General features: G+C 39.0%; 46 non-coding genes across 46 annotated transcripts; all 46 read left to right on the plus strand.

Annotated features, from left to right (window-relative positions):
- The first annotated feature begins 1,521 nt into the window (after window positions 1–1,521).
- On the plus strand, window positions 1,522–1,615 carry trnai-uau (transfer RNA isoleucine (anticodon UAU)). Its single transcript has 2 exons — window positions 1,522–1,559; window positions 1,580–1,615. It is a non-coding gene; the product is annotated as a tRNA-Ile (tRNA).
- Window positions 1,616–1,872: 257 nt separating this feature from the next.
- trnai-uau (transfer RNA isoleucine (anticodon UAU)) lies at window positions 1,873–1,966 on the plus strand. Its single transcript has 2 exons — window positions 1,873–1,910; window positions 1,931–1,966. It is a non-coding gene; the product is annotated as a tRNA-Ile (tRNA).
- A 269-nt stretch (window positions 1,967–2,235) lies between these two features.
- Window positions 2,236–2,329, plus strand: trnai-uau (transfer RNA isoleucine (anticodon UAU)). The gene is made up of 2 exons: window positions 2,236–2,273; window positions 2,294–2,329. It is a non-coding gene; the product is annotated as a tRNA-Ile (tRNA).
- A 621-nt stretch (window positions 2,330–2,950) lies between these two features.
- Window positions 2,951–3,044, plus strand: trnai-uau (transfer RNA isoleucine (anticodon UAU)). The gene is made up of 2 exons: window positions 2,951–2,988; window positions 3,009–3,044. It is a non-coding gene; the product is annotated as a tRNA-Ile (tRNA).
- Window positions 3,045–3,300: 256 nt separating this feature from the next.
- On the plus strand, window positions 3,301–3,394 carry trnai-uau (transfer RNA isoleucine (anticodon UAU)). Its single transcript has 2 exons — window positions 3,301–3,338; window positions 3,359–3,394. It is a non-coding gene; the product is annotated as a tRNA-Ile (tRNA).
- A 270-nt stretch (window positions 3,395–3,664) lies between these two features.
- On the plus strand, window positions 3,665–3,758 carry trnai-uau (transfer RNA isoleucine (anticodon UAU)). The gene is made up of 2 exons: window positions 3,665–3,702; window positions 3,723–3,758. It is a non-coding gene; the product is annotated as a tRNA-Ile (tRNA).
- Window positions 3,759–4,130: 372 nt separating this feature from the next.
- trnai-uau (transfer RNA isoleucine (anticodon UAU)) lies at window positions 4,131–4,224 on the plus strand. The gene is made up of 2 exons: window positions 4,131–4,168; window positions 4,189–4,224. It is a non-coding gene; the product is annotated as a tRNA-Ile (tRNA).
- A 257-nt stretch (window positions 4,225–4,481) lies between these two features.
- trnai-uau (transfer RNA isoleucine (anticodon UAU)) lies at window positions 4,482–4,575 on the plus strand. The gene is made up of 2 exons: window positions 4,482–4,519; window positions 4,540–4,575. It is a non-coding gene; the product is annotated as a tRNA-Ile (tRNA).
- A 257-nt stretch (window positions 4,576–4,832) lies between these two features.
- trnai-uau (transfer RNA isoleucine (anticodon UAU)) lies at window positions 4,833–4,926 on the plus strand. Its single transcript has 2 exons — window positions 4,833–4,870; window positions 4,891–4,926. It is a non-coding gene; the product is annotated as a tRNA-Ile (tRNA).
- A 726-nt stretch (window positions 4,927–5,652) lies between these two features.
- trnai-uau (transfer RNA isoleucine (anticodon UAU)) lies at window positions 5,653–5,746 on the plus strand. Its single transcript has 2 exons — window positions 5,653–5,690; window positions 5,711–5,746. It is a non-coding gene; the product is annotated as a tRNA-Ile (tRNA).
- A 608-nt stretch (window positions 5,747–6,354) lies between these two features.
- On the plus strand, window positions 6,355–6,448 carry trnai-uau (transfer RNA isoleucine (anticodon UAU)). Its single transcript has 2 exons — window positions 6,355–6,392; window positions 6,413–6,448. It is a non-coding gene; the product is annotated as a tRNA-Ile (tRNA).
- Window positions 6,449–7,067: 619 nt separating this feature from the next.
- Window positions 7,068–7,161, plus strand: trnai-uau (transfer RNA isoleucine (anticodon UAU)). The gene is made up of 2 exons: window positions 7,068–7,105; window positions 7,126–7,161. It is a non-coding gene; the product is annotated as a tRNA-Ile (tRNA).
- Window positions 7,162–7,530: 369 nt separating this feature from the next.
- On the plus strand, window positions 7,531–7,624 carry trnai-uau (transfer RNA isoleucine (anticodon UAU)). Its single transcript has 2 exons — window positions 7,531–7,568; window positions 7,589–7,624. It is a non-coding gene; the product is annotated as a tRNA-Ile (tRNA).
- A 621-nt stretch (window positions 7,625–8,245) lies between these two features.
- trnai-uau (transfer RNA isoleucine (anticodon UAU)) lies at window positions 8,246–8,339 on the plus strand. Its single transcript has 2 exons — window positions 8,246–8,283; window positions 8,304–8,339. It is a non-coding gene; the product is annotated as a tRNA-Ile (tRNA).
- Window positions 8,340–8,609: 270 nt separating this feature from the next.
- trnai-uau (transfer RNA isoleucine (anticodon UAU)) lies at window positions 8,610–8,703 on the plus strand. Its single transcript has 2 exons — window positions 8,610–8,647; window positions 8,668–8,703. It is a non-coding gene; the product is annotated as a tRNA-Ile (tRNA).
- Window positions 8,704–8,972: 269 nt separating this feature from the next.
- On the plus strand, window positions 8,973–9,066 carry trnai-uau (transfer RNA isoleucine (anticodon UAU)). Its single transcript has 2 exons — window positions 8,973–9,010; window positions 9,031–9,066. It is a non-coding gene; the product is annotated as a tRNA-Ile (tRNA).
- Window positions 9,067–10,566: 1,500 nt separating this feature from the next.
- trnai-uau (transfer RNA isoleucine (anticodon UAU)) lies at window positions 10,567–10,660 on the plus strand. Its single transcript has 2 exons — window positions 10,567–10,604; window positions 10,625–10,660. It is a non-coding gene; the product is annotated as a tRNA-Ile (tRNA).
- Window positions 10,661–10,917: 257 nt separating this feature from the next.
- Window positions 10,918–11,011, plus strand: trnai-uau (transfer RNA isoleucine (anticodon UAU)). The gene is made up of 2 exons: window positions 10,918–10,955; window positions 10,976–11,011. It is a non-coding gene; the product is annotated as a tRNA-Ile (tRNA).
- A 269-nt stretch (window positions 11,012–11,280) lies between these two features.
- Window positions 11,281–11,374, plus strand: trnai-uau (transfer RNA isoleucine (anticodon UAU)). The gene is made up of 2 exons: window positions 11,281–11,318; window positions 11,339–11,374. It is a non-coding gene; the product is annotated as a tRNA-Ile (tRNA).
- A 621-nt stretch (window positions 11,375–11,995) lies between these two features.
- trnai-uau (transfer RNA isoleucine (anticodon UAU)) lies at window positions 11,996–12,089 on the plus strand. The gene is made up of 2 exons: window positions 11,996–12,033; window positions 12,054–12,089. It is a non-coding gene; the product is annotated as a tRNA-Ile (tRNA).
- Window positions 12,090–12,707: 618 nt separating this feature from the next.
- Window positions 12,708–12,801, plus strand: trnai-uau (transfer RNA isoleucine (anticodon UAU)). Its single transcript has 2 exons — window positions 12,708–12,745; window positions 12,766–12,801. It is a non-coding gene; the product is annotated as a tRNA-Ile (tRNA).
- Window positions 12,802–13,058: 257 nt separating this feature from the next.
- On the plus strand, window positions 13,059–13,152 carry trnai-uau (transfer RNA isoleucine (anticodon UAU)). Its single transcript has 2 exons — window positions 13,059–13,096; window positions 13,117–13,152. It is a non-coding gene; the product is annotated as a tRNA-Ile (tRNA).
- A 269-nt stretch (window positions 13,153–13,421) lies between these two features.
- trnai-uau (transfer RNA isoleucine (anticodon UAU)) lies at window positions 13,422–13,515 on the plus strand. Its single transcript has 2 exons — window positions 13,422–13,459; window positions 13,480–13,515. It is a non-coding gene; the product is annotated as a tRNA-Ile (tRNA).
- A 377-nt stretch (window positions 13,516–13,892) lies between these two features.
- Window positions 13,893–13,986, plus strand: trnai-uau (transfer RNA isoleucine (anticodon UAU)). Its single transcript has 2 exons — window positions 13,893–13,930; window positions 13,951–13,986. It is a non-coding gene; the product is annotated as a tRNA-Ile (tRNA).
- Window positions 13,987–14,359: 373 nt separating this feature from the next.
- On the plus strand, window positions 14,360–14,453 carry trnai-uau (transfer RNA isoleucine (anticodon UAU)). The gene is made up of 2 exons: window positions 14,360–14,397; window positions 14,418–14,453. It is a non-coding gene; the product is annotated as a tRNA-Ile (tRNA).
- Window positions 14,454–15,061: 608 nt separating this feature from the next.
- Window positions 15,062–15,155, plus strand: trnai-uau (transfer RNA isoleucine (anticodon UAU)). The gene is made up of 2 exons: window positions 15,062–15,099; window positions 15,120–15,155. It is a non-coding gene; the product is annotated as a tRNA-Ile (tRNA).
- Window positions 15,156–15,882: 727 nt separating this feature from the next.
- trnai-uau (transfer RNA isoleucine (anticodon UAU)) lies at window positions 15,883–15,976 on the plus strand. The gene is made up of 2 exons: window positions 15,883–15,920; window positions 15,941–15,976. It is a non-coding gene; the product is annotated as a tRNA-Ile (tRNA).
- Window positions 15,977–16,584: 608 nt separating this feature from the next.
- On the plus strand, window positions 16,585–16,678 carry trnai-uau (transfer RNA isoleucine (anticodon UAU)). Its single transcript has 2 exons — window positions 16,585–16,622; window positions 16,643–16,678. It is a non-coding gene; the product is annotated as a tRNA-Ile (tRNA).
- A 619-nt stretch (window positions 16,679–17,297) lies between these two features.
- Window positions 17,298–17,391, plus strand: trnai-uau (transfer RNA isoleucine (anticodon UAU)). The gene is made up of 2 exons: window positions 17,298–17,335; window positions 17,356–17,391. It is a non-coding gene; the product is annotated as a tRNA-Ile (tRNA).
- A 373-nt stretch (window positions 17,392–17,764) lies between these two features.
- trnai-uau (transfer RNA isoleucine (anticodon UAU)) lies at window positions 17,765–17,858 on the plus strand. Its single transcript has 2 exons — window positions 17,765–17,802; window positions 17,823–17,858. It is a non-coding gene; the product is annotated as a tRNA-Ile (tRNA).
- Window positions 17,859–18,115: 257 nt separating this feature from the next.
- trnai-uau (transfer RNA isoleucine (anticodon UAU)) lies at window positions 18,116–18,209 on the plus strand. The gene is made up of 2 exons: window positions 18,116–18,153; window positions 18,174–18,209. It is a non-coding gene; the product is annotated as a tRNA-Ile (tRNA).
- A 270-nt stretch (window positions 18,210–18,479) lies between these two features.
- On the plus strand, window positions 18,480–18,573 carry trnai-uau (transfer RNA isoleucine (anticodon UAU)). The gene is made up of 2 exons: window positions 18,480–18,517; window positions 18,538–18,573. It is a non-coding gene; the product is annotated as a tRNA-Ile (tRNA).
- A 270-nt stretch (window positions 18,574–18,843) lies between these two features.
- On the plus strand, window positions 18,844–18,937 carry trnai-uau (transfer RNA isoleucine (anticodon UAU)). Its single transcript has 2 exons — window positions 18,844–18,881; window positions 18,902–18,937. It is a non-coding gene; the product is annotated as a tRNA-Ile (tRNA).
- A 270-nt stretch (window positions 18,938–19,207) lies between these two features.
- Window positions 19,208–19,301, plus strand: trnai-uau (transfer RNA isoleucine (anticodon UAU)). Its single transcript has 2 exons — window positions 19,208–19,245; window positions 19,266–19,301. It is a non-coding gene; the product is annotated as a tRNA-Ile (tRNA).
- A 1,425-nt stretch (window positions 19,302–20,726) lies between these two features.
- Window positions 20,727–20,820, plus strand: trnai-uau (transfer RNA isoleucine (anticodon UAU)). The gene is made up of 2 exons: window positions 20,727–20,764; window positions 20,785–20,820. It is a non-coding gene; the product is annotated as a tRNA-Ile (tRNA).
- A 257-nt stretch (window positions 20,821–21,077) lies between these two features.
- Window positions 21,078–21,171, plus strand: trnai-uau (transfer RNA isoleucine (anticodon UAU)). Its single transcript has 2 exons — window positions 21,078–21,115; window positions 21,136–21,171. It is a non-coding gene; the product is annotated as a tRNA-Ile (tRNA).
- Window positions 21,172–21,440: 269 nt separating this feature from the next.
- Window positions 21,441–21,534, plus strand: trnai-uau (transfer RNA isoleucine (anticodon UAU)). Its single transcript has 2 exons — window positions 21,441–21,478; window positions 21,499–21,534. It is a non-coding gene; the product is annotated as a tRNA-Ile (tRNA).
- A 376-nt stretch (window positions 21,535–21,910) lies between these two features.
- trnai-uau (transfer RNA isoleucine (anticodon UAU)) lies at window positions 21,911–22,004 on the plus strand. The gene is made up of 2 exons: window positions 21,911–21,948; window positions 21,969–22,004. It is a non-coding gene; the product is annotated as a tRNA-Ile (tRNA).
- A 333-nt stretch (window positions 22,005–22,337) lies between these two features.
- Window positions 22,338–22,431, plus strand: trnai-uau (transfer RNA isoleucine (anticodon UAU)). Its single transcript has 2 exons — window positions 22,338–22,375; window positions 22,396–22,431. It is a non-coding gene; the product is annotated as a tRNA-Ile (tRNA).
- A 257-nt stretch (window positions 22,432–22,688) lies between these two features.
- On the plus strand, window positions 22,689–22,782 carry trnai-uau (transfer RNA isoleucine (anticodon UAU)). Its single transcript has 2 exons — window positions 22,689–22,726; window positions 22,747–22,782. It is a non-coding gene; the product is annotated as a tRNA-Ile (tRNA).
- Window positions 22,783–23,039: 257 nt separating this feature from the next.
- On the plus strand, window positions 23,040–23,133 carry trnai-uau (transfer RNA isoleucine (anticodon UAU)). Its single transcript has 2 exons — window positions 23,040–23,077; window positions 23,098–23,133. It is a non-coding gene; the product is annotated as a tRNA-Ile (tRNA).
- A 269-nt stretch (window positions 23,134–23,402) lies between these two features.
- trnai-uau (transfer RNA isoleucine (anticodon UAU)) lies at window positions 23,403–23,496 on the plus strand. Its single transcript has 2 exons — window positions 23,403–23,440; window positions 23,461–23,496. It is a non-coding gene; the product is annotated as a tRNA-Ile (tRNA).
- A 374-nt stretch (window positions 23,497–23,870) lies between these two features.
- Window positions 23,871–23,964, plus strand: trnai-uau (transfer RNA isoleucine (anticodon UAU)). Its single transcript has 2 exons — window positions 23,871–23,908; window positions 23,929–23,964. It is a non-coding gene; the product is annotated as a tRNA-Ile (tRNA).
- Window positions 23,965–24,339: 375 nt separating this feature from the next.
- Window positions 24,340–24,433, plus strand: trnai-uau (transfer RNA isoleucine (anticodon UAU)). Its single transcript has 2 exons — window positions 24,340–24,377; window positions 24,398–24,433. It is a non-coding gene; the product is annotated as a tRNA-Ile (tRNA).
- A 257-nt stretch (window positions 24,434–24,690) lies between these two features.
- Window positions 24,691–24,784, plus strand: trnai-uau (transfer RNA isoleucine (anticodon UAU)). Its single transcript has 2 exons — window positions 24,691–24,728; window positions 24,749–24,784. It is a non-coding gene; the product is annotated as a tRNA-Ile (tRNA).
- Window positions 24,785–25,041: 257 nt separating this feature from the next.
- trnai-uau (transfer RNA isoleucine (anticodon UAU)) lies at window positions 25,042–25,135 on the plus strand. The gene is made up of 2 exons: window positions 25,042–25,079; window positions 25,100–25,135. It is a non-coding gene; the product is annotated as a tRNA-Ile (tRNA).
- The last annotated feature ends 601 nt before the right edge of the window (window positions 25,136–25,736 follow it).

The following is a 25,736-nucleotide window of genomic DNA, read 5'->3' on the forward strand; positions in this document are numbered from 1 at the left end:
TCGAGCCTCACCTGGAGCATGGTTTTAGAAAGCAAATGACAATATAGTAGCAAAAGTGTTCAAAGATCGGCTGAACATTGCTTTGATGTCAGTAATTAGAAGAATGATTAGGGAATGGTGCAAAAGACCTTTTTAACATGGGATGTCTATCTTAAAGAAGTAGAATATTCAAGGACTAACTTTAAAAGATTGTTATTACAAAGAATCAACATCATGATTATAGCGCTAGTAGGTACGATGCCCACATGGTTGTTGGTATTTGACTTTGATTCAGAAGCTCCAGTGGCGCAACCGGTCAGTGCGCGGTACTTATAAGGCAGTACGTAGCAGAGCAATGCTGAGGTTGTGAGTTCGAGCCTCACCTGGAGCATGGTTTTAGAAAGCAAATGTCAATATAGTAGCAAAAGTGTTCAAGGTCTAAATAATAAAAAAAAAAAAATCGGTTGAATGTTGTGTGTCTGTTATTAATTAAGAAGAATTCTCAGAAAATCATGCAAAAGACCTGTCTAACAGTGCATGATTATCGTTAATTAACAGACAGTTCAAGGTATAATGGATAGCCCAGCATTGTATTGAATATGAATCTTCAATTGAGGTACATAATAGGTAGAATTTGTGCCAATTATTTGTCAAGAGAGGATTACAGGTAGGGACTGGTGTAATCAAGCTTAGACTTGTTTTAAAATTGTCCATTTTGGTTCGCTTCCCCAAATGGTATTTGATAATGTAGCTTTGCTTCAGTAGCTCCACTGGCGCAATCGGTCAGCGCGCGGTACTTATAAGGCAGTACGTAGCAGAGCAATGCCGAGGTTGTGAGTTCGAGCCTCACCTGGAGCATGGTTTTAGAAAGCAAATGACAATATAGTAGCAAAAGTGATCAAAGATCTGCTGAACATTGCTTTGATGTCAGTATAATTACTGACATCAAAGCAATGTTCAGCAGATCTTTGATCACTTTTGCTACTATATTGTCATTTGCTTTCTAAAACCATGAAGAATGATTAGGGAATGGTGCAAAAGACCTTTGAAACATTGGATGACTATCTTACAGAAGTATAATATTCAAGGACTAACTTTAAAAGATTGTTATTACAAAGAATTAACATCAGGATTATAGCGCTAGTAGGTACGATGCCCACATGGTTGTTGGTATTTGTCTTTGTTTCAGAAGCTCCAGTGGCGCAATCGGTCAGCGCGCGGTACTTATAAGGCAGTACGTAGCAGAGCAATGCCGAGGTTGTGAGTTTGAGCCTCATCTGGAGCATGGTTTTAGAAAGCAAATGACAATATAGTAGCAAAAGTGTTCAAAGATCGGCTGAACATTTCTTTGATGTCATTAATTAGAAGAATGATTAGGGAATGGTGCAAAAGACCTTTTAAACTTTGGAGGACTATCTTAAAGAAGTAGAATATTCAAGGACTAACTTTAAAAGATTGTTATTACAAAGAATCAACATCATGATTATAGCGCTAGTAGGTACGATGCCCACATGGTTGTTGGTATTTGACTTTGTTTCAGAAGCTCCAGTGGCGCAATCGGTCAGCGCGCGGTACTTATAAGGCAGTACGTAGCAGAGCAATGCCGAGGTTGTGAGTTCGAGCCTCACCTGGAGCATGGTTTTAGAAAGCAAATGACAATATAGTAGCAAAAGTGTTCAAAGATCGGCTGAACATTGCTTTGATGTCAGTAATTAGAAGAATGATTAGGGAATGGTGCAAAAGACCTTTTAAACTTTGGAGGACTATCTTAAAGAAGTAGAATATTCAAGGACTAACTTTAAAAGATTGTTATTACAAAGAATCAACATCATGATTATAGCGCTAGTAGGTACGATGCCCACATGGTTGTTGGTATTTGACTTTGTTTCAGAAGCTCCAGTGGCGCAATCGGTCAGCGCGCGGTACTTATAAGGCAGTACGTAGCAGAGCAATGCCGAGGTTGTGAGTTCGAGCCTCACCTGGAGCATGGTTTTAGAAAGCAAATGACAATATAGTAGCAAAAGTGTTCAAAGACTGACTTGAAAAATCGGCTGAACATTGCTTTGATGTCATTAATTAGAAGAATGATTAGGGAATGGTGCAAAAGACCTTTTTAACATGGGATGACTATCTTAAAGTAGTAAAATATTCAAGGACTAACTTGAAATATTTTTTTGACACAGAATCAACATTATGATTATAGCGCTAGTAGGTACGATGCCCACATGGTTGTTGGTATTTGACTTTGTTTCAGAAGCTCCAGTGGCGCAATCGGTCAGTGCGCGGTACTTATAAGGCAGTACGTAGCAGAGCAATGCCGAGGTTGTGAGTTCGAGCCTCACCTGGAGCATGGTTTTAGAAAGCAAATGACAATATAGTAGCAAAAGTGATCAAAGATCTGCTGAACATTGCTTTGATGTCAGTAATTAGAAGAATGATTAGGGAATGGTGCAAAAGACCTTTGAAACATTGGATGACTATCTTACAGAAGTATAATATTCAAGGACTAACTTTAAAAGATTGTTATTACAAAGAATTAACATCAGGATTATAGCGCTAGTAGGTACGATGCCCACATGGTTGTTGGTATTTGTCTTTGTTTCAGAAGCTCCAGTGGCGCAATCGGTCAGCGCGCGGTACTTATAAGGCAGTACGTAGCAGAGCAATGCCGAGGTTGTGAGTTTGAGCCTCATCTGGAGCATGGTTTTAGAAAGCAAATGACAATATAGTAGCAAAAGTGTTCAAAGACTGACTTGAAAAATCGGCTGAACATTGCTTTGATGTCATTAATTAGAAGAATGATTAGGGAATGGTGCAAAAGACCTTTTTAACATGGGATGTCTATCTTAAAGAAGTAGAATATTCAAGGACTAACTTTAAAAGATTGTTATTACAAAGAATCAACATCATGATTATAGCGCTAGTAGGTACGATGCCCACATGGTTGTTGGTATTTGACTTTGTTTCAGAAGCTCCAGTGGCGCAATCGGTCAGCGCGCGGTACTTATAAGGCAGTACGTAGCAGAGCAACGCCGAGGTTGTGAGTTCGAGCCTCACCTGGAGCATGGTTTTAGAAAGCAAATGACAATATAGTAGCAAAAGTGTTCAAAGATCGGCTGAACATTGCTTTGATGTCATTAATTAGAAGAATGATTAGGGAATGGTGCAAAAGACCTTTTTAACATGGGATGACTATCTTAAAGTAGTAAAATATTCAAGGACTAACTTGAAATATTTTTTTGACACAGAATCAACATCATGATTATAGCGCTAGTAGGTACGATGCCCACATGGTTGTTGGTATTTGACTTTGTTTCAGAAGCTCCAGTGGCGCAATCGGTCAGCGCGCGGTACTTATAAGGCAGTACGTAGCAGAGCAATGCCGAGGTTGTGAGTTCGAGCCTCACCTGGAGCATGGTTTTAGAAAGCAAATGACAATATAGTAGCAAAAGTGTTCAAAGACTGACTTGAAAAATCGGCTGAACATTGCTTTGATGTCATTAATTAGAAGAATGATTAGGGAATGGTGCAAAAGACCTTTTTAACATGGGATGTCTATCTTAAAGAAGTAGAATATTCAAGGACTAACTTTAAAAGATTGTTATTACAAAGAATCAACATCATGATTATAGCGCTAGTAGGTACGATGCCCACATGGTTGTTGGTATTTGACTTTGTTTCAGAAGCTCCAGTGGCGCAATCGGTCAGCGCGCGGTACTTATAAGGCAGTACGTAGCAGAGCAATGCCGAGGTTGTGAGTTCGAGCCTCACCTGGAGCATGGTTTTAGAAAGCAAATGACAATATAGTAGCAAAAGTGTTCAAGGTCTAAATAATAAAAAAAAAAAATCGGTTGAATGTTGTGTGTCTGTTATTAATTAAGAAGAATTCTCAGAGAATCATGCAAAAGACCTGTCTAACAGTGCATGATTATCGTTAATTAACAGACAGTTCAAGGTATAATGGATAGCCCAGCATTGTATTGAATATGAATCTTCAATTGAGGTACATAATAGGTAGAATTTGTGCCAATTATTTGTCAAGAGAGGATTACAGGTAGGGACTGGTGTAATCAAGCTTAGACTTGTTTTAAAATTGTCCATTTTGGTTCGCTTCCCCAAATGGTATTTGATAATGTAGCTTTGCTTCAGTAGCTCCAGTGGCGCAATCGGTCAGCGCGCGGTATTTATAAGGCAGTACGTAGCAGAGCAATGCCGAGGTTGTGAGTTCGAGCCTCACCTGGAGCATGCTTTTAGAAAGCAAATGACAATATAGTAGCAAAAGTGTTCAAAGATCGGCTGAACATTTCTTTGATGTCATTAATTAGAAGAATGATTAGGGAATGGTGCAAAAGACCTTTTAAACTTTGGAGGACTATCTTAAAGAAGTAGAATATTCAAGGACTAACTTTAAAAGATTGTTATTACAAAGAATCAACATCATGATTGTAGCGTTAGTAGGTACGATGCCCACATGGTTGTTGGTATTTGACTTTGTTTCAGAAGCTCCAGTGGCGCAATCGGTCAGCGCGCGGTACTTATAAGGCAGTACGTAGCAGAGCAATGCCGAGGTTGTGAGTTCGAGCCTCACCTGGAGCATGGTTTTAGAAAGCAAATGACAATATAGTAGCAAAAGTGTTTAAAGATCGGCTGAACATTGCTTTGATGTCATTAATTAGAAGAATGATTAGGGAATGGTGCAAAAGACCTTTGAAACATTGGATGACTATCTTACAGAAGTAGAATATTCAAGGACTAACTTTAAAAGATTGTTATTACAAAGAATCAACATCATGATTGTAGCGCTAGTAGGTACGATGCCCACATGGTTGTTGGTATTTGACTTTGATTCAGAAGCTCCAGTGGCGCAATCGGTCAGCGCGCGGTACTTATAAGGCAGTACGTAGCAGAGCAATTCCGAGGTTGTGAGTTCGAGCCTCACCTGGAGCATGGTTTTAGAAAGCAAATGACAATATAGTAGCAAAAGTGTTTAAAGATCGGCTGAACATTGCTTTGATGTCATTAATTAGAAGAATGATTAGGGAATGGTGCAAAAGACCTTTGAAACATTGGATGACTATCTTACAGAAGTAGAATATTCAAGGACTAACTTTAAAAGATTGTTATTACAAAGAATCAACATCATGATTGTAGCGCTAGTAGGTACGATGCCCACATGGTTGTTGGTATTTGACTTTGATTCAGAAGCTCCAGTGGCGCAATCGGTCAGTGCGCGGTACTTATAAGGCAGTACGTAGCAGAGCAATGCTGAGGTTGTGAGTTCGAGCCTCACCTGGAGCATGGTTATAGAAAGCAAATGTCAATATAGTAGCAAAAGTGTTCAAGGTCTAAATAATAAAAAATAAAAAAAATCGGTTGAATGTTGTGTGTCTGTTATTAATTAAGAAGAATTCTCAGAAAATCATGCAAAAGACCTGTCTAACAGTGCATGATTATCGTTAATTAACAGACAGTTCAAGGTATAATGGATAGCCCAGCATTGTATTGAATATGAATCTTCAATTGAGGTACATAATAGGTAGAATTTGTGCCAATTATTTGTCAAGAGAGGATTACAGGTAGGGACTGGTGTAATCAAGCTTAGACTTGTTTTAAAATTGTCCATTTTGGTTCGCTTCCCCAAATGGTATTTGATAATGTAGCTTTGCTTCAGTAGCTCCAGTGGCGCAATCGGTCAGCGCGCGGTATTTATAAGGCAGTACGTAGCAGAGCAATGCCGAGGTTGTGAGTTCGAGCCTCACCTGGAGCATGCTTTTAGAAAGCAAATGACAATATAGTAGCAAAAGTGTTCAAAGATCGGCTGAACATTTCTTTGATGTCATTAATTAGAAGAATGATTAGGGAATGGTGCAAAAGACCTTTTAAACTTTGGAGGACTATCTTAAAGAAGTAGAATATTCAAGGACTAACTTTAAAAGATTGTTATTACAAAGAATCAACATCATGATTATAGCGCTAGTAGGTACGATGCCCACATGGTTGTTGGTATTTGACTTTGTTTCAGAAGCTCCAGTGGCGCAATCGGTCAGCGCGCGGTACTTATAAGGCAGTACGTAGCAGAGCAATTCCGAGGTTGTGAGTTCGAGCCTCATCTGGAGCATGGTTTTAGAAAGCAAATGACAATATAGTAGCAAAAGTGTTCAAAGATCGGCTGAACATTGCTTTGATGTCAGTAATTAGAAGAATGATTAGGGAATGGTGCAAAAGACCTTTTAAACTTTGGAGGACTATCTTAAAGAAGTAGAATATTCAAGGACTAACTTTAAAAGATTGTTATTACAAAGAATCAACATCATGATTATAGCGCTAGTAGGTACGATGCCCACATGGTTGTTGGTATTTGACTTTGTTTCAGAAGCTCCAGTGGCGCAATCGGTCAGCGCGCGGTACTTATAAGGCAGTACATAGCAGAGCAATGCCGAGGTTGTGAGTTCGAGCCTCACCTGGAGCATGGTTTTAGAAAGCAAATGACAATATAGTAGCAAAAGTGTTCAAAGACTGACTTGAAAAATCGGCTGAACATTGCTTTGATGTCATTAATTAGAAGAATGATTAGGGAATGGTGCAAAAGACCTTTTTAACATGGGATGACTATCTTAAAGTAGTAAAATATTCAAGGACTAACTTGAAATATTTTTTTGACACCGAATCAACATCATGATTATAGCGCTAGTAGGTACGATGCCCACATGGTTGTTGGTATTTGACTTTGTTTCAGAAGCTCCAGTGGCGCAATCGGTCAGCGCGCGGTGCTTATAAGGCAGTACGTAGCAGAGCAATGCCGAGGTTGTGAGTTCGAGCCTCACCTGTAGCATGGTTTTAGAAAGCAAATGACAATATAGTAGCAAAACTGTTCAAAGATCGGCTGAACATTGCTTTGATGTCATTAATTAGAAGAATGATTAAGGAATGGTGCAAAAGACCTTTGAAACATTGGATTACTATCTTAAAGTAGTAAAATATTCAAGGACTAACTTGAAACATTTTTTTGACACAGAATCAACATCATGATTATAGCGCTAGTAGGTACGATGCCCACATGGTTGTTGGTATTTGACTTTGTTTCAGAAGCTCCAGTGGCGCAATCGGTCAGCGCGCGGTACTTATAAGGCAGTACGTAGCAGAGCAATGCCGAGGTTGTGAGTTCGAGCCTCACCTGGAGCATGTTTTTAGAAAGCAAATGACAATATAGTAGCAAAAGTGTTCAAGGTCTAAATAAAAAAAAAAAATCGGTTGAATGTTGTGTGTCTGTTATTAATTAAGAAGAATTCTCAGAGAATCATGCAAAAGACCTGTCTAACAGTGCATGATTATCGTTAATTAACAGACAGTTCAAGGTATAATGGATAGCCCAGCATTGTATGCAATATGAATCTTCAATTGAGGTACATAATAGGTAGAATTTGTGCCAATTATTTGTCAAGAGAGGATTACAGGTAGGGACTGGTGTAATCAAGCTTAGACTTGTTTTAAAATTGTCCATTTTGGTTCGCTTCCCCAAATGGTATTTGATAATGTAGCTTTCATTCAGTAGCTCCAGTGGCACAATCGGTCAGTGCGCGGTACTTATAAGGCAGTACGTAGCAGAGCAATGCCGAGGTTGTGAGTTCGAGCCTCACCTGGAGCATGGTTTTAGAAAGCAAATGACAATATAGTAGCAAAAGTGTTCAAAGATCGGCTGAACATTGCTTTGATGTCAGTAATTAGAAGAATGATTAGGGAATGGTGCAAAACACCTTTTTAACATGGGATGACTATCTTACAGAAGTAGAATATTCAAGGACTAACTTTAAAAGATTGTTATTACAAAGAATTAACATCAGGATTATAGCGCTAGTAGGTACGATGCCCACATGGTTGTTGGTATTTGTCTTTGTTTCAGAAGCTCCAGTGGCGCAATCGGTCAGCGCGCGGTACTTATAAGGCAGTACGTAGCAGAGCAATGCCGAGGTTGTGAGTTTGAGCCTCATCTGGAGCATGGTTTTAGAAAGCAAATGACAATATAGTAGCAAAAGTGTTCAAAGACTGACTTGAAAAATCGGCTGAACATTGCTTTGATGTCATTAATTAGAAGAATGATTAGGGAATGGTGCAAAAGACCTTTTTAACATGGGATGTCTATCTTAAAGAAGTAGAATATTCAAGGACTAACTTTAAAAGATTGTTATTACAAAGAATCAACATCATGATTATAGCGCTAGTAGGTACGATGCCCACATGGTTGTTGGTATTTGACTTTGTTTCAGAAGCTCCAGTGGCGCAATCGGTCAGCGCGCGGTACTTATAAGGCAGTACGTAGCAGAGCAATGCCGAGGTTGTGAGTTCGAGCCTCACCTGGAGCATGGTTTTAGAAAGCAAATGACAATATAGTAGCAAAAGTGTTCAAAGACTGACTTGAAAAATCGGCTGAACATTGCTTTGATGTCATTAATTAGAAGAATGATTAGGGAATGGTGCAAAAGACCTTTTTAACATGGGATGTCTATCTTAAAGAAGTAGAATATTCAAGGACTAACTTTAAAAGATTGTTATTACAAAGAATCAACATCATGATTATAGCGCTAGTAGGTACGATGCCCACATGATTGTTGGTATTTTACTTTGTTTCAGAAGCTCCAGTGGCGCAATCGGTCAGCGCGCGGTACTTATAAGGCAGTACGTAGCAGAGCAATGCCGAGGTTGTGAGTTCGAGCCTCACCTGGAGCATGGTTTTAGAAAGCAAATGACAATATAGTAGCAAAAGTGTTCAAAGACTGACTTGAAAAATCGGCTGAACATTGCTTTGATGTCATTAATTAGAAGAATGATTAGGGAATGGTGCAAAAGACCTTTTTAACATGGGATGACTATCTTAAAGTAGTAAAATATTCAAGGACTAACTTGAAATATTTTTTTGACACAGAATCAACATCATGATTATAGCGCTAGTAGGTACGATGCCCACATGGTTGTTGGTATTTTACTTTGTTTCAGAAGCTCCAGTGGCGCAATCGGTCAGCGCGCGGTACTTATAAGGCAGTACGTAGCAGAGCAATGCCGAGGTTGTGAGTTCGAGCCTCACCTGGAGCATGGTTTTAGAAAGCAAATGACAATATAGTAGCAAAAGTGTTCAAAGATCGGCTGAACATTGCTTTGATGTCAGTAATTAGAAGAATGATTAGGGAATGGTGCAAAAGACCTTTTTAACATGGGATGTCTATCTTAAAGAAGTAGAATATTCAAGGACTAACTTTAAAAGATTGTTATTACAAAGAATCAACATCATGATTATAGCGCTAGTAGGTACGATGCCCACATGGTTGTTGGTATTTGACTTTGATTCAGAAGCTCCAGTGGCGCAACCGGTCAGTGCGCGGTACTTATAAGGCAGTACGTAGCAGAGCAATGCTGAGGTTGTGAGTTCGAGCCTCACCTGGAGCATGGTTTTAGAAAGCAAATGTCAATATAGTAGCAAAAGTGTTCAAGGTCTAAATAATAAAAAAAAAAATCGGTTGAATGTTGTGTGTCTGTTATTAATTAAGAAGAATTCTCAGAAAATCATGCAAAAGACCTGTCTAACAGTGCATGATTATCGTTAATTAACAGACAGTTCAAGGTATAATGGATAGCCCAGCATTGTATTGAATATGAATCTTCAATTGAGGTACATAATAGGTAGAATTTGTGCCAATTATTTGTCAAGAGAGGATTACAGGTAGGGACTGGTGTAATCAAGCTTAGACTTGTTTTAAAATTGTCCATTTTGGTTCGCTTCCCCAAATGGTATTTGATAATGTAGCTTTGCTTCAGTAGCTCCACTGGCGCAATCGGTCAGCGCGCGGTACTTATAAGGCAGTACGTAGCAGAGCAATGCCGAGGTTGTGAGTTCGAGCCTCACCTGGAGCATGGTTTTAGAAAGCAAATGACAATATAGTAGCAAAAGTGATCAAAGATCTGCTGAACATTGCTTTGATGTCAGTATAATTACTGACATCAAAGCAATGTTCAGCAGATCTTTGATCACTTTTGCTACTATATTGTCATTTGCTTTCTAAAACCATGAAGAATGATTAGGGAATGGTGCAAAAGACCTTTGAAACATTGGATGACTATCTTACAGAAGTATAATATTCAAGGACTAACTTTAAAAGATTGTTATTACAAAGAATTAACATCAGGATTATAGCGCTAGTAGGTACGATGCCCACATGGTTGTTGGTATTTGTCTTTGTTTCAGAAGCTCCAGTGGCGCAATCGGTCAGCGCGCGGTACTTATAAGGCAGTACGTAGCAGAGCAATGCCGAGGTTGTGAGTTTGAGCCTCATCTGGAGCATGGTTTTAGAAAGCAAATGACAATATAGTAGCAAAAGTGTTCAAAGATCGGCTGAACATTTCTTTGATGTCATTAATTAGAAGAATGATTAGGGAATGGTGCAAAAGACCTTTTAAACTTTGGAGGACTATCTTAAAGAAGTAGAATATTCAAGGACTAACTTTAAAAGATTGTTATTACAAAGAATCAACATCATGATTATAGCGCTAGTAGGTACGATGCCCACATGGTTGTTGGTATTTGACTTTGTTTCAGAAGCTCCAGTGGCGCAATCGGTCAGCGCGCGGTACTTATAAGGCAGTACGTAGCAGAGCAATGCCGAGGTTGTGAGTTCGAGCCTCACCTGGAGCATGGTTTTAGAAAGCAAATGACAATATAGTAGCAAAAGTGTTCAAAGATCGGCTGAACATTGCTTTGATGTCAGTAATTAGAAGAATGATTAGGGAATGGTGCAAAAGACCTTTTAAACTTTGGAGGACTATCTTAAAGAAGTAGAATATTCAAGGACTAACTTTAAAAGATTGTTATTACAAAGAATCAACATCATGATTATAGCGCTAGTAGGTACGATGCCCACATGGTTGTTGGTATTTGACTTTGTTTCAGAAGCTCCAGTGGCGCAATCGGTCAGCGCGCGGTACTTATAAGGCAGTACGTAGCAGAGCAATGCCGAGGTTGTGAGTTCGAGCCTCACCTGGAGCATGGTTTTAGAAAGCAAATGACAATATAGTAGCAAAAGTGTTCAAAGACTGACTTGAAAAATCGGCTGAACATTGCTTTGATGTCATTAATTAGAAGAATGATTAGGGAATGGTGCAAAAGACCTTTTTAACATGGGATGACTATCTTAAAGTAGTAAAATATTCAAGGACTAACTTGAAATATTTTTTTGACACAGAATCAACATTATGATTATAGCGCTAGTAGGTACGATGCCCACATGGTTGTTGGTATTTGACTTTGTTTCAGAAGCTCCAGTGGCGCAATCGGTCAGTGCGCGGTACTTATAAGGCAGTACGTAGCAGAGCAATGCCGAGGTTGTGAGTTCGAGCCTCACCTGGAGCATGGTTTTAGAAAGCAAATGACAATATAGTAGCAAAAGTGATCAAAGATCTGCTGAACATTGCTTTGATGTCAGTAATTAGAAGAATGATTAGGGAATGGTGCAAAAGACCTTTGAAACATTGGATGACTATCTTACAGAAGTATAATATTCAAGGACTAACTTTAAAAGATTGTTATTACAAAGAATTAACATCAGGATTATAGCGCTAGTAGGTACGATGCCCACATGGTTGTTGGTATTTGTCTTTGTTTCAGAAGCTCCAGTGGCGCAATCGGTCAGCGCGCGGTACTTATAAGGCAGTACGTAGCAGAGCAATGCCGAGGTTGTGAGTTTGAGCCTCATCTGGAGCATGGTTTTAGAAAGCAAATGACAATATAGTAGCAAAAGTGTTCAAAGACTGACTTGAAAAATCGGCTGAACATTGCTTTGATGTCATTAATTAGAAGAATGATTAGGGAATGGTGCAAAAGACCTTTTTAACATGGGATGTCTATCTTAAAGAAGTAGAATATTCAAGGACTAACTTTAAAAGATTGTTATTACAAAGAATCAACATCATGATTATAGCGCTAGTAGGTACGATGCCCACATGGTTGTTGGTATTTGACTTTGTTTCAGAAGCTCCAGTGGCGCAATCGGTCAGCGCGCGGTACTTATAAGGCAGTACGTAGCAGAGCAACGCCGAGGTTGTGAGTTCGAGCCTCACCTGGAGCATGGTTTTAGAAAGCAAATGACAATATAGTAGCAAAAGTGTTCAAAGATCGGCTGAACATTGCTTTGATGTCATTAATTAGAAGAATGATTAGGGAATGGTGCAAAAGACCTTTTTAACATGGGATGACTATCTTAAAGTAGTAAAATATTCAAGGACTAACTTGAAATATTTTTTTGACACAGAATCAACATCATGATTATAGCGCTAGTAGGTACGATGCCCACATGGTTGTTTGTATTTGACTTTGTTTCAGAAGCTCCAGTGGCGCAATCGGTCAGCGCGGTACTTATAAGGCAGTACGTAGCAGAGCAATGCCGAGGTTGTGAGTTCGAGCCTCACCTGGAGCATGGTTTTAGAAAGCAAATGACAATATAGTAGCAAAAGTGTTCAAAGACTGACTTGAAAAATCGGCTGAACATTGCTTTGATGTCATTAATTAGAAGAATGATTAGGGAATGGTGCAAAAGACCTTTTTAACATGGGATGTCTATCTTAAAGAAGTAGAATATTCAAGGACTAACTTTAAAAGATTGTTATTACAAAGAATCAACATCATGATTATAGCGCTAGTAGGTACGATGCCCACATGGTTGTTGGTATTTGACTTTGTTTCAGAAGCTCCAGTGGCGCAATCGGTCAGCGCGCGGTACTTATAAGGCAGTACGTAGCAGAGCAATGCCGAGGTTGTGAGTTCGAGCCTCACCTGGAGCATGGTTTTAGAAAGCAAATGACAATATAGTAGCAAAAGTGTTCAAAGATCGGCTGAACATTGCTTTGATGTCATTAATTAGAAGAATGATTAGGGAATGGTGCAAAAGACCTTTTAAACTTTGGAGGACTATCTTAAAGAAGTAGAATATTCAAGGACTAACTTTAAAAGATTGTTATTACAAAGAATCAACATCATGATTATAGCGCTAGTAGGTACGATGCCCACATGGTTGTTGGTATTTGACTTTGTTTCAGAAGCTCCAGTGGCGCAATCGGTCAGCGCGCGGTACTTATAAGGCAGTACGTAGCAGAGCAATGCCGAGGTTGTGAGTTCGAGCCTCACCTGGAGCGTGGTTTTAGAAAGCAAATGACAATATAGTAGCAAAAGTGTTCAAAGACTGACTTGAAAAATCGGCTGAACATTGCTTTGATGTCATTAATTAGAAGAATGATTAGGGAATGGTGCAAAAGACCTTTTTAACATGGGATGACTATCTTAAAGTAGTAAAATATTCAAGGACTAACTTGAAATATTTTTTTGACACAGAATCAACATCATGATTATAGCGCTAGTAGGTACGATGCCGACATGGTTGTTGGTATTTGACTTTGTTTCAGAAGCTCCAGTGGCGCAATCGGTCAGCGCGCGGTACTTATAAGGCAGTACGTAGCAGAGCAATGCCGAGGTTGTGAGTTCGAGCCTCACCTGGAGCATGGTTTTAGAAAGCAAATGACAATATAGTAGCAAAAGTGTTCAAGGTCTAAATAATAAAAAAAAAAAAAAAAATCGGTTGAATGTTGTGTGTCTGTTATTAATTAAGAAGAATTCTCAGAGAATCATGCAAAAGACCTGTCTAACAGTGCATGATTATCGTTAATTAACAGACAGTTCAAGGTATAATGGATAGCCCAGCATTGTATTGAATATGAATCTTCAATTGAGGTACATAATAGGTAGAATTTGTGCCAATTATTTGTCAAGAGAGGATTACAGGTAGGGACTGGTGTAATCAAGCTTAGACTTGTTTTAAAATTGTCCATTTTGGTTCGCTTCCCCAAATGGTATTTGATAATGTAGCTTTCATTCAGTAGCTCCAGTGGCGCAATCGGTCAGCGCACGGTACTTATAAGGCAGTACATAGCAGAGCAATGCCGAGGTTGTGAGTTCGAGCCTCACCTGGAGCATGGTTTTAGAAAGCAAATGACAATATAGTAGCAAAAGTGTTCAAGGTCTAAATAATAAAAAAAAAAAAATCGGTTGAATGTTGTGTGTCTGTTATTAATTAAGAAGAATTCTCAGAGAATCATGCAAAAGACCTGTCTAACAGTGCATGATTATCGTTAATTAACAGACAGTTCAAGGTATAATGGATAGCCCAGCATTGTATTGAATAAGAATCTTCAATTGAGGTACATAATAGGTAGAATTTGTGCCAATTATTTGTCAAGAGAGGATTACAGGTAGGGACTGGTGTAATCAAGCTTAGACTTGTTTTAAAATTGTCCATTTTGGTTCGCTTCCCCAAATGGTATTTGATAATGTAGCTTTCATTCAGTAGCTCCAGTGGCGCAATCGGTCAGCGCGCGGTACTTATAAGGCAGTACGTAGCAGAGCAATGCCGAGGTTGTGAGTTCGAGCCTCACCTGGAGCATGGTTTTAGAAAGCAAATGACAATATAGTAGCAAAAGTGTTCAAAGATCTGCTGAACATTGCTTTGATGTCAGTAATTAGAAGAATGATTAGGGAATGGTGCAAAAGACCTTTGAAACATTGGATGACTATCTTACAGAAGTATAATATTCAAGGACTAACTTTAAAAGATTGTTATTACAAAGAATTAACATCAGGATTATAGCGCTAGTAGGTACGATGCCCACATGGTTGTTGGTATTTGTCTTTGTTTCAGAAGCTCCAGTGGCGCAATCGGTCAGCGCGCGGTACTTATAAGGCAGTACGTAGCAGAGCAATGCCGAGGTTGTGAGTTTGAGCCTCATCTGGAGCATGGTTTTAGAAAGCAAATGACAATATAGTAGCAAAAGTGTTCAAAGATCGGCTGAACATTTCTTTGATGTCATTAATTAGAAGAATGATTAGGGAATGGTGCAAAAGACCTTTTAAACTTTGGAGGACTATCTTAAAGAAGTAGAATATTCAAGGACTAACTTTAAAAGATTGTTATTACAAAGAATCAACATCATGATTGTAGCGTTAGTAGGTACGATGCCCACATGGTTGTTGGTATTTGACTTTGTTTCAGAAGCTCCAGTGGCGCAATCGGTCAGCGCGCGGTACTTATAAGGCAGTACGTAGCAGAGCAATTCCGAGGTTGTGAGTTCGAGCCTCACCTGGAGCATGGTTTTAGAAAGCAAATGACAATATAGTAGCAAAAGTGTTTAAAGATCGGCTGAACATTGCTTTGATGTCATTAATTAGAAGAATGATTAGGGAATGGTGCAAAAGACCTTTGAAACATTGGATGACTATCTTACAGAAGTAGAATATTCAAGGACTAACTTTAAAAGATTGTTATTACAAAGAATCAACATCATGATTGTAGCGCTAGTAGGTACGATGCCCACATGGTTGTTGGTATTTGACTTTGATTCAGAAGCTCCAGTGGCGCAATCGGTCAGTGCGCGGTACTTATAAGGCAGTACGTAGCAGAGCAATGCTGAGGTTGTGAGTTCGAGCCTCACCTGGAGCATGGTTATAGAAAGCAAATGTCAATATAGTAGCAAAAGTGTTCAAGGTCTAAATAATAAAAAAAAAAAAAAAATCGGTTGAATGTTGTGTGTCTGTTATTAATTAAGAAGAATTCTCAGAAAATCATGCAAAAGACCTGTCTAACAGTGCATGATTATCGTTAATTAACAGACAGTTCAAGGTATAATGGATAGCCCAGCATTGTATTGAATATGAATCTTCAATTGAGGTACATAATAGGTAGAATTTGTGCCAATTATTTGTCAAGAGAGGATTACAGGTAGGGACTGGTGTAATCAAGCTTAGACTTGTTTTAAAATTGTCCATTTTGGTTCGCTTCCCCAAATGGTATTTGATAATGTAGCTTTGCTTCAGTAGCTCCAGTGGCGCAATCGGTCAGCGTGCGGTACTTATAAGGCAGTACGTAGCAGAGCAATGCCGAGGTTGTGAGTTCGAGCCTCACCTGGAGCATGCTTTTAGAAAGCAAATGACAATATAGTAGCAAAAGTGTTCAAAGATCGGCTGAACATTTCTTTGATGTCATTAATTAGAAGAATGATTAGGGAATGGTGCAAAAGACCTTTTAAACTTTGGAGGACTATCTTAAAGAAGTAGAATATTCAAGGACTAACTTTAAAAGATTGTTATTACAAAGAATCAACATCATGATTATAGCGCTAGTAGGTACGATGCCCACATGGTTGTTGGTATTTGACTTTGTTTCAGAAGCTCCAGTGGCGCAATCGGTCAGCGCGCGGTACTTATAAGGCAGTACGTAGCAGAGCAATTCCGAGGTTGTGAGTTCGAGCCTCATCTGGAGCATGGTTTTAGAAAGCAAATGACAATATAGTAGCAAAAGTGTTCAAAGATCGGCTGAACATTGCTTTGATGTCAGTAATTAGAAGAATGATTAGGGAATGGTGCAAAAGACCTTTTAAACTTTGGAGGACTATCTTAAAGAAGTAGAATATTCAAGGACTAACTTTAAAAGATTGTTATTACAAAGAATCAACATCATGATTATAGCGCTAGTAGGTACGATGCCCACATGGTTGTTGGTATTTGACTTTGTTTCAGAAGCTCCAGTGGCGCAATCGGTCAGCGCGCGGTACTTATAAGGCAGTACATAGCAGAGCAATGCCGAGGTTGTGAGTTCGAGCCTCACCTGGAGCATGGTTTTAGAAAGCAAATGACAATATAGTAGCAAAAGTGTTCAAAGACTGACTTGAAAAATCGGCTGAACATTGCTTTGATGTCATTAATTAGAAGAATGATTAGGGAATGGTGCAAAAGACCTTTTTAACATGGGATGACTATCTTAAAGTAGTAAAATATTCAAGGACTAACTTGAAATATTTTTTTGACACCGAATCAACATCATGATTATAGCGCTAGTAGGTACGATGCCCACATGGTTGTTGGTATTTGACTTTGTTTCAGAAGCTCCAGTGGCGCAATCGGTCAGCGCGCGGTGCTTATAAGGCAGTACGTAGCAGAGCAATGCCGAGGTTGTGAGTTCGAGCCTCACCTGTAGCATGGTTTTAGAAAGCAAATGACAATATAGTAGCAAAACTGTTCAAAGATCGGCTGAACATTGCTTTGATGTCATTAATTAGAAGAATGATTAAGGAATGGTGCAAAAGACCTTTGAAACATTGGATTACTATCTTAAAGTAGTAAAATATTCAAGGACTAACTTGAAACATTTTTTTGACACAGAATCAACATCATGATTATAGCGCTAGTAGGTACGATGCCCACATGGTTGTTGGTATTTGACTTTGTTTCAGAAGCTCCAGTGGCGCAATCGGTCAGCGCGCGGTACTTATAAGGCAGTACGTAGCAGAGCAATGCCGAGGTTGTGAGTTCGAGCCTCACCTGGAGCATGGTTTTAGAAAGCAAATGACAATATAGTAGCAAAAGTGTTCAAGGTCTAAATAATAAAATAAAAAAAATCGGTTGAATGTTGTGTGTCTGTTATTAATTAAGAAGAATTCTCAGAGAATCATGCAAAAGACCTGTCTAACAGTGCATGATTATCGTTAATTAACAGACAGTTCAAGGTATAATGGATAGCCCAGCATTGTATGCAATATGAATCTTCAATTGAGGTACATAATAGGTAGAATTTGTGCCAATTATTTGTCAAGAGAGGATTACAGGTAGGGACTGGTGTAATCAAGCTTAGACTTGTTTTAAAATTGTCCATTTTGGTTCGCTTCCCCAAATGGTATTTGATAATGTAGCTTTCATTCAGTAGCTCCAGTGGCGCAATCGGTCAGCGCGCGGTACTTATAAGGCAGTACGTAGCAGAGCAATGCCGAGGTTGTGAGTTCGAGCCTCACCTGGAGCATGGTTTTAGAAAGCAAATGACAATATAGTAGCAAAAGTGTTCAAAGATCGGCTGAACATTGCTTTGATGTCAGTAATTAGAAGAATGATTAGGGAATGGTGCAAAACACCTTTTTAACATGGGATGACTATCTTACAGAAGTAGAATATTCAAGGACTAACTTTAAAAGATTGTTATTACAAAGAATTAACATCAGGATTATAGCGCTAGTAGGTACGATGCCCACATGGTTGTTGGTATTTGTCTTTGTTTCAGAAGCTCCAGTGGCGCAATCGGTCAGCGCGCGGTACTTATAAGGCAGTACGTAGCAGAGCAATGCCGAGGTTGTGAGTTTGAGCCTCATCTGGAGCATGGTTTTAGAAAGCAAATGACAATATAGTAGCAAAAGTGTTCAAAGACTGACTTGAAAAATCGGCTGAACATTGCTTTGATGTCATTAATTAGAAGAATGATTAGGGAATGGTGCAAAAGACCTTTTTAACATGGGATGTCTATCTTAAAGAAGTAGAATATTCAAGGACTAACTTTAAAAGATTGTTATTACAAAGAATCAACATCATGATTATAGCGCTAGTAGGTACGATGCCCACATGGTTGTTGGTATTTGACTTTGTTTCAGAAGCTCCAGTGGCGCAATCGGTCAGCGCGCGGTACTTATAAGGCAGTACGTAGCAGAGCAATGCCGAGGTTGTGAGTTCGAGCCTCACCTGGAGCATGGTTTTAGAAAGCAAATGACAATATAGTAGCAAAAGTGTTCAAAGACTGACTTGAAAAATCGGCTGAACATTGCTTTGATGTCATTAATTAGAAGAATGATTAGGGAATGGTGCAAAAGACCTTTTTAACATGGGATGTCTATCTTAAAGAAGTAGAATATTCAAGGACTAACTTTAAAAGATTGTTATTACAAAGAATCAACATCATGATTATAGCGCTAGTAGGTACGATGCCCACATGGTTGTTGGTATTTTACTTTGTTTCAGAAGCTCCAGTGGCGCAATCGGTCAGCGCGCGGTACTTATAAGGCAGTACGTAGCAGAGCAATGCCGAGGTTGTGAGTTCGAGCCTCACCTGGAGCATGGTTTTAGAAAGCAAATGACAATATAGTAGCAAAAGTGTTCAAAGACTGACTTGAAAAATCGGCTGAACATTGCTTTGATGTCATTAATTAGAAGAATGATTAGGGAATGGTGCAAAAGACCTTTTTAACATGGGATGTCTATCTTAAAGAAGTAGAATATTCAAGGACTAACTTTAAAAGATTGTTATTACAAAGAATCAACATCATGATTATAGCGCTAGTAGGTACGATGCCCACATGGTTGTTGGTATTTTACTTTGTTTCAGAAGCTCCAGTGGCGCAATCGGTCAGCGCGCGGTACTTATAAGGCAGTACGTAGCAGAGCAATGCCGAGGTTGTGAGTTCGAGCCTCACCTGGAGCATGGTTTTAGAAAGCAAATGACAATATAGTAGCAAAAGTGTTCAAAGATCGGCTGAACATTGCTTTGATGTCAGTAATTAGAAGAATGATTAGGGAATGGTGCAAAAGACCTTTTTAACATGGGATGTCTATCTTAAAGAAGTAGAATATTCAAGGACTAACTTTAAAAGATTGTTATTACAAAGAATCAACATCATGATTATAGCGCTAGTAGGTACGATGCCCACATGGTTGTTGGTATTTGACTTTGATTCAGAAGCTCCAGTGGCGCAATCGGTCAGTGCGCGGTACTTATAAGGCAGTACGTAGCAGAGCAATGCTGAGGTTGTGAGTTCGAGCCTCACCTGGAGCATGGTTTTAGAAAGCAAATGTCAATATAGTAGCAAAAGTGTTCAAGGTCTAAATAATAAAAAAAAAAAATCGGTTGAATGTTGTGTGTCTGTTATTAATTAAGAAGAATTCTCAGAAAATCATGCAAAAGACCTGTCTAACAGTGCATGATTATCGTTAATTAACAGACAGTTCAAGGTATAATGGATAGCCCAGCATTGTATTGAATATGAATCTTCAATTGAGGTACATAATAGGTAGAATTTGTGCCAATTATTTGTCAAGAGAGGATTACAGGTAGGGACTGGTGTAATCAAGCTTAGACTTGTTTTAAAATTGTCCATTTTGGTTCGCTTCCCCAAATGGTATTTGATAATGTAGCTTTGCTTCAGTAGCTCCACTGGCGCAATCGGTCAACGCGCGGTACTTATAAGGCAGTACGTAGCAGAGCAATGCCGAGGTTGTGAGTTCGAGCCTCACCTGGAGCATGGTTTTAGAAAGCAAATGACAATATAGTAGCAAAAGTGTTCAAAGATCGGCTGAACATTTCTTTGATGTCATTAATTAGAAGAATGATTAGGGAATGGTGCAAAAGACCTTTTAAACTTTGGAGGACTATCTTAAAGAAGTACAATATTCAAGGACTAACTTTAAAAAATTGTTATTATAAAGAATCAACATCATGATTATAGCGCTAGTAGGTACGATGCCCACATGGTTGTTGGTATTTGACTTTGTTTCAGAAGCTCCAGTGGCGCAATCGGTCAGCGCGCGGTACTTATAAGGCAGTACGTAGCAGAGCAATTCCGAGGTTGTGAGTTCGAGCCTCATCTGGAGCGTGGTTTTAGAAAGCAAAAGACAATATAGTAGCAAAAGTGTTCAAAGATCGGCTGAACATTGCTTTGATGTCAGTAATTAGAAGAATGATTAGGGAATGGTGCAAAAGACCTTTTTAACATGGGATGTCTATCTTAAAGAAGTAGAATATTCAAGGACTAACTTTAAAAGATTGTTATTACAAAGAATCAACATCAGGATTATAGCGCTAGTAGGTACGATGCCCACATGGTTGTTGGTATTTGACTTTGTTTCAGAAGCTCCAGTGGCGCAATCGGTCAGCGCGCGGTACTTATAAGGCAGTACGTAGCAGAGCAATGCCGAGGTTGTGAGTTCGAGCCTCACCTGGAGCATGGTTTTAGAAAGCAAATGACAATATAGTAGCAAAAGTGTTCAAAGATCGGCTGAACATTGCTTTGATGTCAGTAATTAGAAGAATGATTAGGGAATGGTGCAAAAGACCTTTTAAACTTTGGAGGACTATCTTAAAGAAGTAGAATATTCAAGGACTAACTTTAAAAGATTGTTATTACAAAGAATCAACATCATGATTATAGCGCTAGTAGGTACGATGCCCACATGGTTGTTGGTATTTGACTTTGTTTCAGAAGCTCCAGTGGCGCAATCGGTCAGCGCGCGGTACTTATAAGGCAGTACGTAGCAGAGCAATGCCGAGGTTGTGAGTTCGAGCCTCACCTGGAGCATGGTTTTAGAAAGCAAATGACAATATAGTAGCAAAAGTGTTCAAAGACTGACTTGAAAAATCGGCTGAACATTGCTTTGATGTCATTAATTAGAAGAATGATTAGGGAATGGTGCAAAAGACCTTTTTAACATGGGATGACTATCTTAAAGTAGTAAAATATTCAAGGACTAACTTGAAATATTTTTTTGACACAGAATCAACATCATGATTATAGCGCTAGTAGGTACGATGCCCACATGGTTGTTGGTATTTGACTTTGTTTCAGAAGCTCCAGTGGCGCAATCGGTCAGTGCGCGGTACTTATAAGGCAGTACGTAGCAGAGCAATGCCGAGGTTGTGAGTTCGAGCCTCACCTGGAGCATGGTTTTAGAAAGCAAATGACAATATAGTAGCAAAAGTGTTCAAGGTCTAAATAATAATAAAAAAAAAAAAATCGGTTGAATGTTGTGTGTCTGTTATTAATTAAGAAGAATTCTCAGAGAATCATGCAAAAGAGCTGTCTAACAGTGCATGATTATCGTTAATTAACAGACAGTTCAAGGTATAATGGATAGCCCAGCATTGTATTGAATATGAATCTTCAATTGAGGTACATAATAGGTAGAATTTGTGCCAATTATTTGTCAAGAGAGGATTACAGGTAGGGACTGGTGTAATCAAGCTTAGACTTGTTTTAAAATTGTCCATTTTGGTTCGCTTCCCCAAATGGTATTTGATAATGTAGTTTTCATTCAGTAGCTCCAGTGGCGTAATCGGTCAGCGCGCGGTACTTATAAGGCAGTACGTAGCAGAGCAATGCCGAGGTTGTGAGTTCGAGCCTCACCTGGAGCATGGTTTTAGAAAGCAAATGACAATATAGTAGCAAAAGTGATCAAAGATCGGCTGAACATTGCTTTGATGTCAGTATAATTACTGACATCAAAGCAATGTTCAGCAGATCTTTGATCACTTTTGCTACTATATTGTCATTTGCTTTCTAAAACCATGAAGAATGATTAGGGAATGGTGCAAAAGACCTTTGAAACATTGGATGACTATCTTACAGAAGTATAATATTCAAGGACTAACTTTAAAAGATTGTTATTACAAAGAATTAACATCAGGATTATAGCGCTAGTAGGTACGATGCCCACATGGTTGTTGGTATTTGTCTTTGTTTCAGAAGCTCCAGTGGCGCAATCGGTCAGCGCGCGGTACTTATAAGGCAGTACGTAGCAGAGCAATGCCGAGGTTGTGAGTTTGAGCCTCATCTGGAGCATGGTTTTAGAAAGCAAATGACAATATAGTAGCAAAAGTGTTCAAAGATCGGCTGAACATTTCTTTGATGTCATTAATTAGAAGAATGATTAGGGAATGGTGCAAAAGACCTTTTAAACTTTGGAGGACTATCTTAAAGAAGTAGAATATTCAAGGACTAACTTTAAAAGATTGTTATTACAAAGAATCAACATCATGATTATAGCGCTAGTAGGTACGATGCCCACATGGTTGTTGGTATTTGACTTTGTTTCAGAAGCTCCAGTGGCGCAATCGGTCAGCGCGCGGTACTTATAAGGCAGTACGTAGCAGAGCAATGCCGAGGTTGTGAGTTCGAGCCTCACCTGGAGCATGGTTTTAGAAAGCAAATGACAATATAGTAGCAAAAGTGTTCAAAGATCGGCTGAACATTGCTTTGATGTCAGTAATTAGAAGAATGATTAGGGAATGGTGCAAAAGACCTTTTAAACTTTGGAGGACTATCTTAAAGAAGTAGAATATTCAAGGACTAACTTTAAAAGATTGTTATTACAAAGAATCAACATCATGATTATAGCGCTAGTAGGTACGATGCCCACATGGTTGTTGGTATTTGACTTTGTTTCAGAAGCTCCAGTGGCGCAATCGGTCAGCGCGCGGTACTTATAAGGCAGTACGTAGCAGAGCAATGCCGAGGTTGTAAGTTCGAGCCTCACCTGGAGCATGTTTTTAGAAAGCAAATGACAATATAGTAGCAAAAGTGTTCAAAGACTCACTTGAAAAATCGGCTGAACATTGCTTTGATGTCATTAATTAGAAGAATGATTAGGGAATGGTGCAAAAGACCTTTTTAACATGGGATGACTATCTTAAAGTAGTAAAATATTCAAGGACTAACTTGAAATATTTTTTTGACACAGAATCAACATCATGATTATAGCGCTAGTAGGTACGATGCCCACATGGTTGTTGGTATTTGACTTTGTTTCAGAAGCTCCAGTGGCGCAATCGGTCAGTGCGCGGTACTTATAAGGCAGTACGTAGCAGAGCAATGCCGAGGTTGTGAGTTCGAGCCTCACCTGGAGCATGGTTTTAGAAAGCAAATGACAATATAGTAGCAAAAGTGTTCAAGGTCTAAATAATAAAAAAAAAAAAAATCGGTTGAATGTTGTGTGTCTGTTATTAATTAAGAAGAATTCTCAGAGAATCATGCAAAAGACCTGTCTAACAGTGCATGATTATCGTTAATTAACAGACAGTTCAAGGTATAATGGATAGCCCAGCATTGTATTGAATATGAATCTTCAATTGAGGTACATAATAGGTAGAATTTGTGCCAATTATTTGTCAAGAGAGGATTACAGGTAGGGACTGGTGTAATCAAGCTTAGACTTGTTTTAAAATTGTCCATTTTGGTTCGCTTCCCCAAATGGTATTTGATAATGTAGCTTTCATTCAGTAGCTCCAGTGGCGCAATCGGTCAGCGCGCGGTACTTATAAGGCAGTACATAGCAGAGCAATGCCGAGGTTGTGAGTTCGAGCCTCACCTGGAGCATGGTTTTAGAAAGCAAATGACAATATAGTAGCAAAAGTGTTCAAGGTCTAAATAATAAAAAAAAAAAAAAATCGGTTGAATGTTGTGTGTCTGTTATTAATTAAGAAGAATTCTCAGAGAATCATGCAAAAGACCTGTCTAACAGTGCATGATTATCGTTAATTAACAGACAGTTCAAGGTATAATGGATAGCCCAGCATTGTATTGAATATGAATCTTCAATTGAGGTACATAATAGGTAGAATTTGTGCCAATTATTTGTCAAGAGAGGATTACAGGTAGGGACTGGTGTAATCAAGCGTAGACTTGTTTTAAAATTGTCCATTTTGGTTCGCTTCCCCAAATGGTATTTGATAATGTAGCTTTCATTCAGTAGCTCCAGTGGCGCAATCGGTCAGCGCGCGGTACTTATAAGGCAGTACGTAGCAGAGCAATGCCGAGGTTGTGAGTTCGAGCCTCACCTGGAGCATGGTTTTAGAAAGCAAATGACAATATAGTAGCAAAAGTGATCAAAGATCTGCTGAACATTGCTTTGATGTCAGTAATTAGAAGAATGATTAGGGAATGGTGCAAAAGACCTTTGAAACATTGGATGACTATCTTACAGAAGTATAATATTCAAGGACTAACTTTAAAAGATTGTTATTACAAAGAATTAACATCAGGATTATAGCGCTAGTAGGTACGATGCCCACATGGTTGTTGGTATTTGACTTTGTTTCAGAAGCTCCAGTGGCGCAATCGGTCAGCGCGCGGTACTTATAAGGCAGTACGTAGCAGAGCAATGCCGAGGTTGTGAGTTCGAGCCTCACCTGGAGCATGGTTTTAGAAAGCAAATGACAATATAGTAGCAAAAATGTTCAAAGATCGGCTGAACATTTCTTTGATGTCATTAATTAGAAGAATGATTAGGGAATGGTGCAAAAGACCTTTTAAACTTTGGAGGACTATCTTAAAGAAGTAGAATATTCAAGGACTAACTTTAAAAGATTGTTATTACAAAGAATCAACATCATGATTATAGCGTTAGTAGGTACGATGCCCACATGGTTGTTGGTATTTGACTTTGTTTCAGAAGCTCCAGTGGCGCAATCGGTCAGCGCGCGGTACTTATAAGGCAGTACGTAGCAGAGCAATTCCGAGGTTGTGAGTTCGAGCCTCACCTGGAGCATGGTTTTAGAAAGCAAATGACAATATAGTAGCAAAAGTGTTTAAAGATCGGCTGAACATTGCTTTGATGTCATTAATTAGAAGAATGATTAGGGAATGGTGCAAAAGACCTTTGAAACATTGGATGACTATCTTACAGAAGTAGAATATTCAAGGACTAACTTTAAAAGATTGTTATTACAAAGAATCAACATCATGATTATAGCGCTAGTAGGTACGATGCCCACATGGTTGTTGGTATTTGACTTTGATTCAGAAGCTCCAGTGGCGCAATCGGTCAGTGCGCGGTACTTATAAGGCAGTACGTAGCAGAGCAATGCTGAGGTTGTGAGTTCGAGCCTCACCTGGAGCATGGTTATAGAAAGCAAATGTCAATATAGTAGCAAAAGTGTTCAAGGTCTAAATAATAAAAAAAAAAAAAAATCGGTTGAATGTTGTGTGTCTGTTATTAATTAAGAAGAATTCTCAGAGAATCATGCAAAAGTCCTGTCTAACAGTGCATGATTATCGTTAATTAACAGACAGTTCAAGGTATAATGGATAGCCCAGCATTGTATTGAATATGAATCTTCAATTGAGGTACATAATAGGTAGAATTTGTG

The sequence above is a fragment of the Chanodichthys erythropterus genome, chromosome 20, assembly GCF_024489055.1.
Source record: "Chanodichthys erythropterus isolate Z2021 chromosome 20, ASM2448905v1, whole genome shotgun sequence".
NCBI lineage: Eukaryota > Metazoa > Chordata > Actinopteri > Cypriniformes > Xenocyprididae > Chanodichthys > Chanodichthys erythropterus.